General features: G+C 42.7%; 1 pseudogene; it reads right to left on the bottom strand.

Annotated features, from left to right (window-relative positions):
- Positions 1-3,099: 3,099 nt before the first annotated feature.
- Positions 3,100-13,340, bottom strand: LOC130380011 (serine/threonine-protein phosphatase 2A 55 kDa regulatory subunit B gamma isoform-like; annotated as a pseudogene).
- Positions 13,341-15,055: the final 1,715 nt, after the last annotated feature.

Below are 15,055 nucleotides of genomic sequence, written 5' to 3'. Positions count from 1 at the left end.
AGAGGAGAGAGAGAGAGAGAGAGAGCCAGAGGGAGAGAGAGAGAGAGAGAGAGCCAGAGGGAGAGAGAGAGAGAGAGAGAGAGAGAGAGAGAGTGAGAGAGAGAGAGGAAGGAGAATAAGGGAGAGAGAGAGAGAGAAGATAAGAAGAGAGCGAGAGAGAGAAGAGAGAGAGAGATAGAGAAGAAGAGAGAGAGAGAGATCGAGAGAGAGAGAGAGAGAGAGAAAGGAGAGAGAGAGAGAGAGAGAGAAAGAGAGAGAGAGAGAGAGAGAGAGTCAGCAACAGCTAATCAATTTACTCTAGAATGAATTAGAGTTCCCCTGTTTAAAAAAATGTATGTATCTGCGGTCCACCCAAGTAAACTGTTGAAAACACTGCATCATACAGAGCCCGGGAGATTACATGTTTTTTTTATTTTTTATAATAAACATAGCTTCTCTGGATTTGGAGATATCCTCGTTTATTCAGAAAAACAGGGCACATTTTTTTGGCCATGAAACTGATCGAAGAATTCTGAGATAGTTACTCATTCATTCAGAAATACAGAGCAGCAGCTTTATTATAAAATTACTCCCATGTCCACCTCCCGGGCTCTGTAGCAGCTTTTCAGAGAAGCACATCATAGTAGGCCAGATTGTATTGTATTTTCATTTTATATGTTTAGGTCTCTACTGGAATACTGTTTTAGCTTGTTTCCCTGGAATTAAAGGTGGGTAAAGGGTTTATGAAGCCGTGACAGGTGCCTCCACCAAATGTCATCGACCTTAACCTTGATACAACTTCTCAATGGTCTGTGCCTTGAAACCGATTATCTTTTTACTTTATAATGACAACATTATTATCAATTACATATTTGCTGCTATAAGGATTTAAAAGCTTTAGCAACATCAGTAATAAGAATCATGTGAAAAACCAATAACACATGTTTTTGTTCATGTTGGTATATATTATTACTGCACATTCATTTCATCCAACTCATTTGAATGATCACTTATTGTGTTCAGTATATCTTTTTTCTATTTCAAAGTAATGATGGTTTACACGCTAGTAGCATTGAATAATAGCAACATGCAGCTGCTGCTGTGCTCCTCAACACAAGTTCTCCCACAGATTTGTTAAGTTGTGTGGCACTATGTGATGACAATCGACCTGCTCTGACCCCTTACCTACTGGTAGAGGAGGAAGATCCCTACAAGCCATGTGATGCAGTCGATCAGTTGTGTTGCTGTGTTTTCTGTGTTCGTTGTTATTGTTTATTCATTGTTGAAGTGTCATGCAGTGTTAGTGTCTTCCCTAGTGATTTTAAGTAGTTATTTGACTGTGTTATGCAGTACAGACATAGTATGGAGGTACAGATACTAACATGTAGGATAGACTGTTAGACCAGTAATACAGCAGTGATAATGGTCAACATGTAATTATTCTGCACTGATCATTGGTCGACATGATTCATTTTAGTGACTCCCACCGTTATGTATAAGTAATGCAAATGGCAACAAGCATTTGAAGTAAATTTGTCTTTTCAAGCCGCTATGGAACCCGACCTAAGAAACAGATCAGGATATTTTAAAGCACTTAAAAAACAAAGCACTTCACTGTAAAACAATCAAACCCAATCCCTTCAGATCGATACAACATCCACTGGTTGAATTACATCCAAAAACTGACAGTGCCTTGTCTGGAGCATGTGTGCTTGTGTTGTAACATATTGACAAGACACATTTAAATTGCATGGCACTGTTCCAAATTAATATAACTACTCAGCAACAATGCATATGTAACTGCTGTTCTGACAATCTGAAAACATCTTAAACAGCAGAAGTCAGAGCGCTAAATCAGAGGCCTCCTTCTTAATAAAACATGTGGGCTGCACTCTAACCTTAACTTTATGTTGGAACCATTCTCAAATGTACTTACACACATGGCTTAAACTACCAGTTTAGCCATCAGTTTCTCGTCGCATATTATAAATAACTCTGGTTCATCATCTGAATACACCTAACATCTTCAATAAAGCAATAGTTAATGTGCGCACATGTTAACTTCCTTTTCATAAACTTTACAGACCTTGCAACCATAAAAATAAAAACATTGACTTCAGTTAAGACTCAGTACATTGCTGTCCCAGAATAGTCGAATGAGGTCCAGGCAGAGTGGACTACATAAATAGCCTCACCTACGAGCCAGCTCGCCTGAGCCAAACTTGGTTGCGGTTAGAAAAACCAATAGAAGTATTTACAGTTAACAATGTGATGGGTGAATACATTTATATCTGGTGGAAGGGATACTTCTGTTTTGGAGCAAAATAATAAATAAATGGCAACATTTGTGTTCTAGGATGTGCGATTATTGCAAAATTGAATATGGCCTATATTATTGGCCATATGCATGGTTTCTCCGAGAGCACTGCTCTAAAAAGGAGAATTAGCAATGGGTATGATACTGTTGCCACTCAGAGTTGCACAGTAAGACCACTTAAAATATTCTGTGAAAAAAAACCATTTAATTCTGCCTAAGCCTGGTTGGAGGGATCTGCTTCTTGCATCCACATCCGAAGAGGGGCTGCAATGTCAGCTCTAGTGGTGGAATGCCTCCTTCGTCGCTTATGCAATATATCCTTTGGTCTGTCGCAAGAGTTACCAGTTCAGTGGAGCGGAAGATGTTCCTGCACCGCTCGTGTTAGAGGCTAGATTGCTCAATATCTGTAGGAGGAGTGTGATTGTTAAGATCCAAGGATATCGTTGATATCTGATTAGGATTAGAATACGTTAACACTTTAAGGAGCTCCTCCTCCATCAGATACTGTGTGTGTGTGTGTGTGTGTGGTATGTGTATGTGTGTGTTGTGTGTGTGTGTGTGTGTGTGTGTGTGTGTGTGTGTGTGTGTGTGTGTGGTGTGTGTGTGTGTGTGTGTGTGTGTGTGTGTGTGTGTGTTTGTTTGTGTGTGTGTCACTGCTCCACAGCCTTCCTCCCTCATCCTCTTCTAGACTGAGGGCTTCCCTTTGAGCCAGAGCAGTAGGTCCAGATCTCAAAGTTCCTTGTCTTTGTTACACAAAACTCTCCTCCCCTCCCCCCAGCCCCTGTCCATTGGTGTCTTTTGCGTCACTGTGTGTGTGCGTCGGGGCTGACGCGGTCCTGAAAGATGTACAGGTTGTTGGTGGCGGCGATGGCGATGATGTTCTCAGACGGGTGCCACGCCATGTGGAGGATCTTCTTGGTGAAGTCCAGGCTGTCCACGCCTACGTCCCACGCGGCGCCGCTTTCGCCCGGTAGACGCGCCGCGTGCGCAGCACGGGCCCGCGGCTTTTTACGCTCTCCCGCCACGCTCCAGGGTCACGCACCCCGGCCCGTCTCCCGGTCCAGCATTCGGAAGAAGCTGTTGTAAGCCCCGGTCATGATCACACTGAGGGGCGGGGGGGAGACACCGGAGAAAAGAAAAAGGGAGGCAGGGGAGGAGAGAGACCAGAGACAGGGGAGGAAGGGGAGGAGAGAGAGGACAAGGGTGAAGGAGACAGCGGGGGATGGGGGAGGAAGAGAGGAGGCGTGGTTTACGATTGCCCGGAGCCGTTTATTGGGCACTACGAATGTCTAACACATGAGTCTGTACGTAGCTCAAAGCCAATCGTATCAATATTGCCAGATGATGTGTGTAGACCGACATAAATTCGATGAGGGAGAAGACGATGGGTGTCGCATAACGTCGTCATCGTCTTGCCGTCCCTCCCCGTTCTGTGATTGGTTCCCTATCTCAGGCGAAAATCTGATCCATGGATTCCAGGCTGCCTAGCCAAGCCCCCGGGAACAGTGCATACTTCCGCAATCCAAAAGTGCTCAGCGGCCAAGCCTGGTATTGCAGCTGTTTAAGGGCTGTGGAGGGTCCCTCGATTCAAGGGGCCCAGAAGTAGATATCTCCGTTCTCTCCAATACAAGTGGGAAAAGGAATGTGTCTCGGCAAAAATTACTGGATATCAATCAAAGGCTCATAATTATCTTTATGCCATGTACTAAAAAAATTGAAGTTTTCTTATTTCAAAACGCCACCTCAAGCGTTTTATTAGCAGTTTTATGTTATTATTTCTTGCTGGGAAGGAGGGGTGGGCAGCTGAAAGGAGTCGTAGTGAAACAAATGTTGTTTCGGCCCGGCATTCGAGAGGGCTAGTGCACGGCCTCTGTTAACTTCTCGTGTCCAAGGTTTTTACTTATACTTAACATGAATGACGTTGATGGTTTTTAGGCACTGTGGTGACTTTTATCACTTAAAGTGTTTTAGGGATAAAGGGTTTTATTATTATTTTAATTATTGCTAGCATTTTTCGTAAATAGTTGGATGGAATCTGTTTCTTAAGCAATAACATTGAAGTGTATTGTTTTCTAGGCCAACATACATTTAGTATGTTGTTGGTATTATATGTTATTTGGAGAAATCTTTCATAATAAAGTTATCTTATACTTCCATGGTCGGTAAACAATGCGACTGCGATCGCTCAGACCTCTTGAGAGCTACAATGCTAAAAAACAAGAATATTTCTGCATCCGGTACGTCATGAACTAGGGCGTGGCTAGGCTCCCATGATGCGGAAGCATATCTCTCCTCGATGATGCCCTGCGCCATTGAGCAGTTTACATAGGAACGAATGGGTGCCATTTTGGAATCCGGTGTCCATTCTATAATGTGTCCATGTGCCTAGCAGCGCGAAATGAAATTGCGCGCAAGGCTGCATGGGTATACCCAGGCTAGAGGCATACAGGATGGATTAGGATTCATTTTAGTGTTGTCTTAGTGTTGGACTGAGATATTTGAGGTTCAGGAATACAATACAAACTCTAAATCCCTACCATCACTTTCTTACCTATCTGAACTGTTCCACACACACTCAAACTTGTCGAAGATGCAGTCATTCTCATAGAGGGAACACAGCTTACTCCTCAGGTACTCATGGACCTAAAACAGCAAGAAACAAGAAAGAATGAGTATTTTTTTAATAAATATCAACATTATAAATATCAACATAAATATCAACAATATCAAATATCAACAGGCTACAATTACATAAGTACATAATTAAGAGACAAACTAGGTTATGTAAATTATCTAGGAATGTAGGACATGGTTTTGTCCAAAGCGCCTTACATAACATGACGGTAAAAATGTAATATGTTTATTACCTGAATTGTTCTCGCTATGTTAGAAGGCTGTATTGTGATTGGACGCCACTATGTCAGCTTTACATGTTTGGCCTTGAGTTCAAGAAACGTGGCCGTTTCCTTCTAAATGCGGTTGCATAGGGCCTCGGAAACCACAAGAGGGCCCCAAAGCTGCTATTTAAGATGTTTTTTTACGAGTGAATTTACTGTAATTTATTTCTTGATTTTCTTTTCAGAATTTATTTACTAGTTTACTGTTCGTTCAAAATTCCCAATTATGTCTAATCTCTGTGTTTATTTATTTGTTACATATTTCGGTGAGAATTCACAGAACTGTTGTCCAAGCAAGATGTGTTACGCAATGACTTTGTTCCTGACTATTGAACAGTGACTATTGAACTATTGAACTTCTCTCCGTCACGAAAAATCCACTGGTTTGTCTTTCAGCACTGCGTATTTGGTTGAAAGATGATGTTTGAGACGCGATGATTTCATGGATGCAAAGAACCTCACCACTACCACCTATGCTCGGTTCACTGTCGTCCACATTAATTGTTAACTAGAGCTGATTGGTTAGGAGATAACTAGAACTATAGCTGATTGGTAGGGAGATATCTAGAACTAGAGCTGATTGGTTAGGAGATATCTAGAAATAGAGCCAATTTTTTAGGAGATATCTAGGACGAGAGCTGATTGGTTAGGAGATGTCTAGAACTATAGCTGATTGGTTAGGAGATATCTAGAAATAGAGCCAATTTTTTAGGTGATATCTAGAACTAGAGCTGATTGGATAGGAGATATCTAGGACTAGAGCTGATTGGTTAGGAGACATCTAGAACTATAGCTGATTGGTAGGGAGATATCTAGGACTAGAGCTGATTGGTTAGGAGATATCTAGAACTAGAGCCAATTGTTTAGGTGATATCTAGAACTAGAGCTGATTGGTTAGGAGATATCTAGGACTAGAGCTGATTGGTAAGGAGATATCCAGAACTAGAGGCAATTGGTTAGGTGATAACTAGAACTGATTGGTTAGGAGATATCTAGACCTAGAGCTGATTGATAAGGAGATATCTAGACCTAGAGCTGATTGGTTAGGAGATATCTAGACCTAGAGCTGATTGGTTAGGAGATACAGTATCTAGAACTAGAGCTGATTGGTTAGGAGATATTTAGAACTAGAGCTGAATGGTTAGGAGATATCTAGAATAATAGCTACTTATTGGTTATAATAGGGTATATGTAGGTGTTATTAGCTGACCTGGTAGGTCTCCACGGGGCCCTTGTCCATGTTCAGGTCCCACACCTTGGCGGTCAGGTAGTCTCTGGTCAGCAGGTAGCGCCCGTTGTGGCTGAACTTGACGTCCGACACTGAGGAGATGATCTCAGAGAAGAAGCTCCTGCTTCCTGGATCCTCCGGCTCCTCAAACACTTCATCAAGAACACATTCAGCTAATTAATAACCTTGAATAGGTGGCAAGAGATTATTCATACACACAAAAGACCCCATTCAATAGAAGGTATATCATAAAGGTATCAATGTTTTCAAATGGTAAAGGTAACCCATGACACTACAATTAAGAGTCACAGCCACTGTGGCTGTAAATAGCTAATGTTGCAGGATTACAAGATATCACAAATGATAGAAACACACAGCTGTTCCTCGTACAGTACACATGGCTCACGTTTGGAGTGCTGGTCGCAGAGGGCCGAGGCCCTCATGTCACACAGCCGCAGGGTGCCCTTACTGCTGCTGTACACCAGCATGTGGCAGTGGTGCGGGTGGAACTCTGCTGACGTGATCACCTCCGTCAGCTCCTCCATGTTGGCCGGCTTAATGTCCACGATGTCTGGGAGGGATGGCTGGTCAAGGAGCCGTGGAACTAGTCACAATGGGCACATTGATTGTACTGTATTGTGTGGTTTCTCCAATGAGTAATTCTTGAAGCTGAAGCTCCCCCTGAAAAAGGCTGAGTCCCCTCTAAGCCCCCCCTTCCCAAACCCCTCAGTCATTGTTTGATTAAATATGATGATATATATATGATGCAAAATAAATGTATAATAATAATCAAATGACATGTACATATACATATATATATATGCATATGTTTATGAAGTCATCGGACTGAAAATCGACCTATGGAATCATATTAAGTGTAATTATGATACGAAAGTGATGGTGAGCGTATCTCTAGCAGCAAAGTGTTGATTTATATTCACTGATGTGACACTACCGTCACATCAGTGTGAGAGGAGCTTTTCTTGCTCACGCCGCTTAAAGAGCTGAGGAACAGAAGCGGAGACACTGCCTGAGACCAGCAGTCTGGGTGTGCTGTGATCAGTTCCATAAGGACCAAGCATTTGACATCAATGCAGTGATTGACCGCTTCGCTGCAAATCACAACAACAGGCGCCTAGTTCTAATTGTAAATAATGTTGCCTATTATCCCGGGATCATAGAATCTCATATTCTCTTGTAGTATTATTAGTTATTATATTTTGCTTCAAAATGTATAAGCACCTGCTATAAACAATCCAGCGCCCACTTAGCTCCTGCAATCATAATTATTTGGCCCTGCTACTGGGGATGTAATGCACCACTCTATAAGCTAGGTTCTGAAGCATATAGTGCCATACTCTATAAGCTAGGTTCTGAGGGATATAGTGCACTACTCTTTATGAAAGGTTCTGAGTTTACCTGCATGCATTTCCAAACACGATTTGGACGATTAAACATTATGATGCTTATGTTGTCCTTTTGTTTTCTAGATTAACTACTTTTATCACAAGAATAGCAGTGTCTAGGTAGGTGACCATGTTGTATTCTGTATACGTGGTAAATAAATAAATAAATACATAAAACAACCATGAACATAAACACATTGTCCTATTGCCATTATTGCATTTAAATAACATTATAAACACACATGTGCATGCAGGCACGGAGGCACACACTCGCACTCCGAAACACAAACACAGACACAGACACACACATATTTAATTACCTACTCAGTATCACCAAACCCTTTCTCTAACCCCCACCATATCCTAATTCTCTGTGTGCTTCTATTTACAGCCTTGTCCTGTGTGCATCCATGGAGAAAGCTGCTGCTGTGAGTGAATTATTTAAGCTGTTCTTCCATAGATGTTTCTCTCAGTTTCTAGGTCAGCCTCCATTTAAACACTGCCACGCACTTGCAAACAACACAACTTCCTGTCTGGTCCAGGAAGCTCAGACAGGAACATAGTGTGTATCCCTGACTGCTGCTTTAGACACAGGGACACAGGTACATTACATAGACATGACACATCTGAAAGAGATTGCCTATGCAGCGATATTAGGCATGTATTATCAATATAATTGAAACTGACTGTGGTTAAATTTGACATAACATTTTCAGGTAATAAACATATTACATTTTTACCGTCATGTTATGTAAGGCGCTTTGGATAAAACCATGTCCTATATTCCTAGATAATTTACATAACCTAGTTTGTCTCATTTTTTTTTTTTTGAAGATATATGATTAATCCAGGGAGGGGGTTAAAGATACATTACAGATTATTCGTGTATATGTTTGCATCCATAAAATATGGCTGTGTAAATATGTATGTAAATGAAATCAGTAATAAACATGACTCTGTCTACTTCTCATGTTGACCATGACTATGACCACTACTCCAGCCTCCAAAACCAGGCTTCAGCATTGTTTGACTTTTGATTGGTGACTGGTCCAACCGGAGCCTGGTCATATGTAGGCCACTGGCAGTTGGTCAGAGTTGTGCTAGATAGATCATCATAATTGTCCTCACAGAGGAAATTCATTTTTACAAACAATGAGGCGACCAACTATCGTGTTATCTGAAGGGTTGCTGTTTTGAGTTAAAGTTGTGAAATTGCATAGTTGCATAATACAACACTTACATAACATAACACATAACATTTCAAGTAGCTCATAGCTTAAAATGAACTGGACATATCTGTATTGAATGTCGATAACGATTTCAGTAATGTTATCATTAAAATCACATCCTATAATAATAATAATAATAATTAATCCGTTTTATATAGCTGATACAATCTTAAAAAAAAAGATTTTGTTCAACCCGTAACTCTCTCTTTGTTTACATCCCATTTCTCCATGTTACTCCACCAATATGCTTCCACAGTAGAACAGATTGGACTAACAGCTCTAGTGAGGACGCCATCCGATCTGATCTAGTCTGATCAGACACAATGTTCTAAATGATCTTATTCTCTTAAGTATGTTTTACAGTGCTTTAGGACTAGGTTTGTTATTGTGGGTGAGGGTCGGCAAGTGGCAACTGCTCCGCCTGACTCTGGGTAAGAGCTGAAGGATACTGAAGCTGCGGTCGGTGATGCCAAGGTGCCACAGATTGATGCGGAGGTCGTCGGCCGAGAGGTATGTCTCGCCGTCGCTGTTGACGGAGATAGAGTTGACATGGTAGGTGTGTCCGTTTGAGAACACCCGCCTGGGGCGCACCTCCACCATCAGGTCTGTGGGTTTGAGCACGGGAACCTACCAGTGGACATCATGGTACAGCGTTGTATTAACAGGCAGCTTGGTGTGGGGGGATGACATATGAACAGGAAGGGCTAAAGAGCAAAAAGGCCAAAGGTAATTTGTGTTGACCCAGCATGTCTACATTTGAGTTTGTGTGTGTCTGTGTCTGTGTCTGTGTCTGTGTGTGTGTGTGTGGTGTGTGTGTGTGTGTGTGTGTGTGTGTGTGTGTGTGTGTGTGTGTGTGTGTGTGTGTGTGTGTGTGTGTGTGTGGTGTGTGTGTGTGTGTGTGTGTGCAAGTGTGTGTGTGTACCTGTAAGGAGGTAACAGTAGAGATGTCCTTGAGTCTCCCCTCCTCATCTTTCAGATTGTATCCTTCAGGCCTCTTGTCTCTCTCGCTGACCTTCCACAGTTTAATGGTCTTATCTGTGACACGCAACAGAGAGCGAGCATGTTGAGACGCCAACACCATGTCCACAATACAGCTCAGGCTTATTCAGCCCATTCAGTTGAGCTATTTCATCTGTATCTTTTTTTAACAATTTCTACGAACTGGTATTTCATTAAAAGAATAATTATTAATATATATACTTATAATTCACTAACTATTACAAATATAACACTTAATTTTTATTTCTTTCAGTCTTTGATTTAATACAATAAAACTACTTCTCAGGTCATGGGAGTGACTTTTCAAGTCACTCCCATGCAACACTGCAAAATGTAGCAAAATGTAGCAAATCCTTGTCAGATCAATCCATTTGGATTACGTTTAATTATTCCTTTTTCTAGTGTTGTTTTTTTTGCAGGGGGGTATTATTAACATCACTTGGATTATTCTGTGTGAGCAGATACATTTTGGATCATATTTTTTAACAGATTGTGTCTAGGCTACACTTCAGCATTTCATTGGTGAGCGTATTCTTAGCTCCGCACCATTGGTGGACAGGAGGAAGTGGGCAGCATTCTGCTGAGGTAGCCATCTGATCTTGTTGATCTTCTCCTCGATCTCCAGGCTCTTCAGGTAGTCAAAGTCAGGCTCATGACTCTGGAAGGTGCTGTACACGTTGTACTCTCCGGAGTCCCCAATGTCGCCCAAATCCTCCAGCTCTCCTTTAGACTGCAGAGCAGACAAGCAACACATTTACCAATTTAGCAGATGCTTTTTTTAATTGTCGTTTTAGGTAAAAAAAAAATTTAGCACTGGTGGTGACCGAAATAACAGACCAAAACCATAGACCCAGCAGCCATAAGAATGGATGATGAACAGTATGATTATCAAATACTCTCCTGTGCATCCAAGGTTGCTGGAAGAGGGCCCGCTCTGGCTTAGGAAAATTAGTCTAATTCCCGGTCCGATTTCATGTCCCCCGAGCCGCAGCCAGACCATCAATCGGTTACCTCCATCGACACCCACCAGGGTGGTTCCTCCTACGTCGCCAGAATCTGGACTGGTTCAACTATATGTCTCAGGCCTTCAGAACCGTTCTTCCTACATTGCCGGATTCCTGAACGGTTCCACCTGCGTTATGGCCTCCTGAACAGTTCCACCTGCGTTATGGCTTCCTGAACGGTTCAACCTACATTATGGCCTCCTGAACGGTTCCACCTGTGTTATTTCCTACTGAATTGTTCCACCTACGTTATGGCCTCCTGAACGGTTCCACCTGCGTTATTTCCTACTGAATTGTTCCACCTACGTTATGGCCTCCTTAACGGTTCCACTTGCGTTATGGCCTCCTGAACGGTTCTTCATATGTTATGGCTTCCTTAACGGCTCTTCATACGTTATGGCTTCCTGAACGGTTCCACCTGCTTTATGGCCTCCTGAACGGTTCCACCTGCTTTATGGCCTCCTGAGCGGTACTGCATACGTTATGCCTTCCTGAACGGTTCAGCCTGCATGGCCGGCGTCCTGGCGGGTTTCGTCTACGTTGTCTGCCTCCTGCGTGGTTCCTACCTCACCGAGCTCCTACAGCTCCCCCTATATCGCTGATCCCCAAGGCTCTGCATTTCTGCCTGTCTCTCTCGCTCCCAGCATCCAGGAACTCCCCCTGAGATCTCCTGCTCTGCTTTTGTCCAGCACCCGGGCCTTCCACCTGAGACCTCCTCCCCTGCCCCTCGCCAGCCCACGGGCCTTACACCAAAAGTTACTGGCTAGATTCTAAGCTTCAGGCCACTTGCCCCTGGTATCTCCAAATACCAATGCAGTGATATTGTTACATTACAACTGTGGCATTTTACTATGAGAATATGAAACAAAAAGCCTTGTTCCAATGAAAGAAAACTGGATAATATTTATAAAATATTATAACTTGAAACGGGTCATACTTAACACCAACATAATAGGAAGATTTGTTTGTGAACAGAATATTGAATTAGGGAACAAAGGAGCCAGGGAACATTGGTACGCTTGCATTAGGCTCTAGCATGTCAGAGATAGAACTGGCTCGTAGCCAGCCAGTACCCAGACCATGATCTGGGTAATTATTAAACTTGAATTCTACATACAAAGGGAAGCAAGGATGGTATTTGGGTGATGTCTGTTAGAACTTGTAGACGCCCAAATGCTTCCTTCTTGACAAGTTTGAGGCGAAAGAGTGACTTTTGATTGACCTGAGAGCAGAGCGTTCCAGTAGAGCCCAGTATGGACAATTAGTGACTAGTATCGGTTAATACATTTTTAATGGTCTTCCATAAGATGTAAACGTCTAGTTGAATTGATTTACACATTGCAAGTCAACACAATTAGACGTTTAACCATAAGGTATACATGGGTATAAATGGATGAAGTGGACTGACCTCGCTCTCTCTTTGAAAGATGACCACACGCCCCCCCTTGTCTCCTGTAGCCAGCAGCTCTCCTGTCTGGTTGAATTCCACTGTGGAGATGACGTCAGCTAGAGAAGAAAGGGGAGAATACAGCAAACAGCTGATTAAAAAACATTTTATTGGAGAAATGGGGAGATAAAAGGGAATTATTCATAAATGTGTAGGAGAGACAGAGAGGTAGAAAGAGAGGGATGTAGAAAGAGGGATGGATGGATCGATAAAGTGTATTCATTTCAGAAATACCAGAATAACTAATGACAGATGACCCATGCTCGATTTAGATCCTAATTCAGCAAGAAAGGAGGTTAACGGAGCTGTCCGGATGCATTGTTTTTCCAGAGCCCCAAATAATCATGAAATATTAACATCAGGCTTATCACTAACAACATCTCCTTGAAATAATATACCATCTAATACCACCAATAATACTAAGCATTCTTTTAACACTAATAACCATGCTAATAACATAAAAAACACTAATAAAAATACAAATATGAATAACACGAAGCATTCTAATAACACTTTAATTTACACGTTAAAAAGATTTAACCATTGAGTTTACAGAACTACTGTAACTACTAATACATCTACTTCTACTTCGACTGCTACTACTACTAGTACTGCTACTACTACTACTACTACTACCACCACTACTAATAATAATAATAATAATATTGTGATATAAACAACAATCCTCATCCATCCTATTCACCATCAGAATAATCCCCAGCATCCCCATTCCCATTATTAAGGAGAACTATAAGCTGTGTGTGCCGTACCTTCGGTGACATAGTCTCGCAGGAAGCTGTGGTTGATCGTAGGGCTCTCAGTGTCTTCGGCCATCTGAAGCAGAGGGAGCGCCACCCGTCAGCACCTCCGTCCTGTCCCTGCTCTCTCTGCCCACCCAGCCTCCACCCATGCTGCTCACGCCTAGCGGGATGGCATGGAGCAAGGCATTCTGGGATCGCCACCAAACCCCACAGAGACAGAGAGACAGACAGAGAGAGGGGGAGACGTAAAGAAAGAGAAAGGGGGAGACTTGTAGAGAGAAAAGGGTGAGAAAGAGAGGGAGAAGGGGGATAGAGAGAGAGATAAAGGTGAAGGAGGTGAGTGACAATATGAGGCAGAAGGTGGTGGAGGTCAAACAGAGGAAAGAGGGACGGGTCGACGAACACAACATGCTGACAGTAGTATAATAGTGTAACGACGGTAGTATTCAGGAAGGTTGAGGTTTTAGAAGGGGAATTAAAGAGGATAGCGAAGAACTCCAAATCGAAACACACTGCATGCACACAAACACACAGGGGAAGAAATTTCACAAAAACAAGAATAGAGCAGTGTCTAGATGTATGTGGTATACAAGGAGAAGTGGAAACATAGATCCCAAGGGGCTAATGCAGCACAGTGACAACAACAGCATGTATGGCCCACACAGGATGAAAGCTTATAATACCAGAGGCCTCCATCTGTGGTTGAAGCAGGTCCCAGGGTGTGGTGGTTGTGTTAGACAACCCTTCACTCTACCCTCCAACCTGCTCCCACGACTCACAAGGACACACACTGCTGAGGTAGACAGTAGTCCTCGATGTAGCAGAAACCACGCCAGCCCTGAGAGAGAGCGGAGAGCGAGGCCACGAGCACACCTACCAGTCTGCCTGCTGCTGCTTCTGCTTCTGCTTCTGCTTCTGCTTCTGCTTCTGCTGCTGCTGCTGCTGCTGCTGCTGCTGCTGCTGCTGCTGCTGCCGCTGCTGCTGCTGCTGCGTGAATGTCCTCTGATGCAGTCGGCCTGAGGATGAGGGAAGGGATGGGCCTTTCAATCAATGATGAAAGAGAGGAGAGAAGGAATATGAGAGAATGAAGGTTGGGCAGTGAAAGCAGAGCAGCAGATGGGAATGAAAAAGAGAAAGCGAGAGAAAGGAAAAAGAGGAGGATGGAGGGCTGATGCCTGCTGATGCTGTCGAAGAGGCTCTGCACAGCTTCCACTGTGTCATGGCAGCCTCCGCTTCCATCGGCCAATCACAGTACAGCTGTCCCTGGATGGACCGCCCACTGCAGGCAGAGAGGGAGAAATATTTGGCCAATAGAGTGTGCTGTTGGACTGTAATTAAAAATATACATTTGTATACATTCAAACACTGTCAGTGTCGACTATGCTGTGAGCTGCTTCCATTTATGAACCACATGTTAATTTCAAATTTGATGACCAAGTAATTTTTTACCGAAATAGAATAATATGAAATTAGGTATCTCACTTTCTACCACCATCTTGTAGTAAGCTTTTGGTCGATAATGTACAAAACAAGTGTGCTCCCCTGTACTCGGCACAATTTTTACAATCAAGATGGCTTGGAAAAATATATATGATTGTTAGTTTGTTTGTTATGTATTTCATCACATTTGCATTGCTGATCAATATGTAACACAACACTCAACCCTACATAATAACAGTTGCATCTAGGGAAACGTCTAATAACTAAAGACCTATTTAGTAATGACAACAGCGCTTTACTTTCTTCAGCAGGGAGATATAGCTGACTGACCGACCATGTTTCATTTAT

Source organism: Gadus chalcogrammus, chromosome 3 (genome assembly GCF_026213295.1).
Source record: "Gadus chalcogrammus isolate NIFS_2021 chromosome 3, NIFS_Gcha_1.0, whole genome shotgun sequence".
Lineage (NCBI taxonomy): Eukaryota > Metazoa > Chordata > Actinopteri > Gadiformes > Gadidae > Gadus > Gadus chalcogrammus.
Note: the sequence above shows the minus strand (reverse complement) of the source record. Positions and strands in the feature narration are given on the sequence as shown.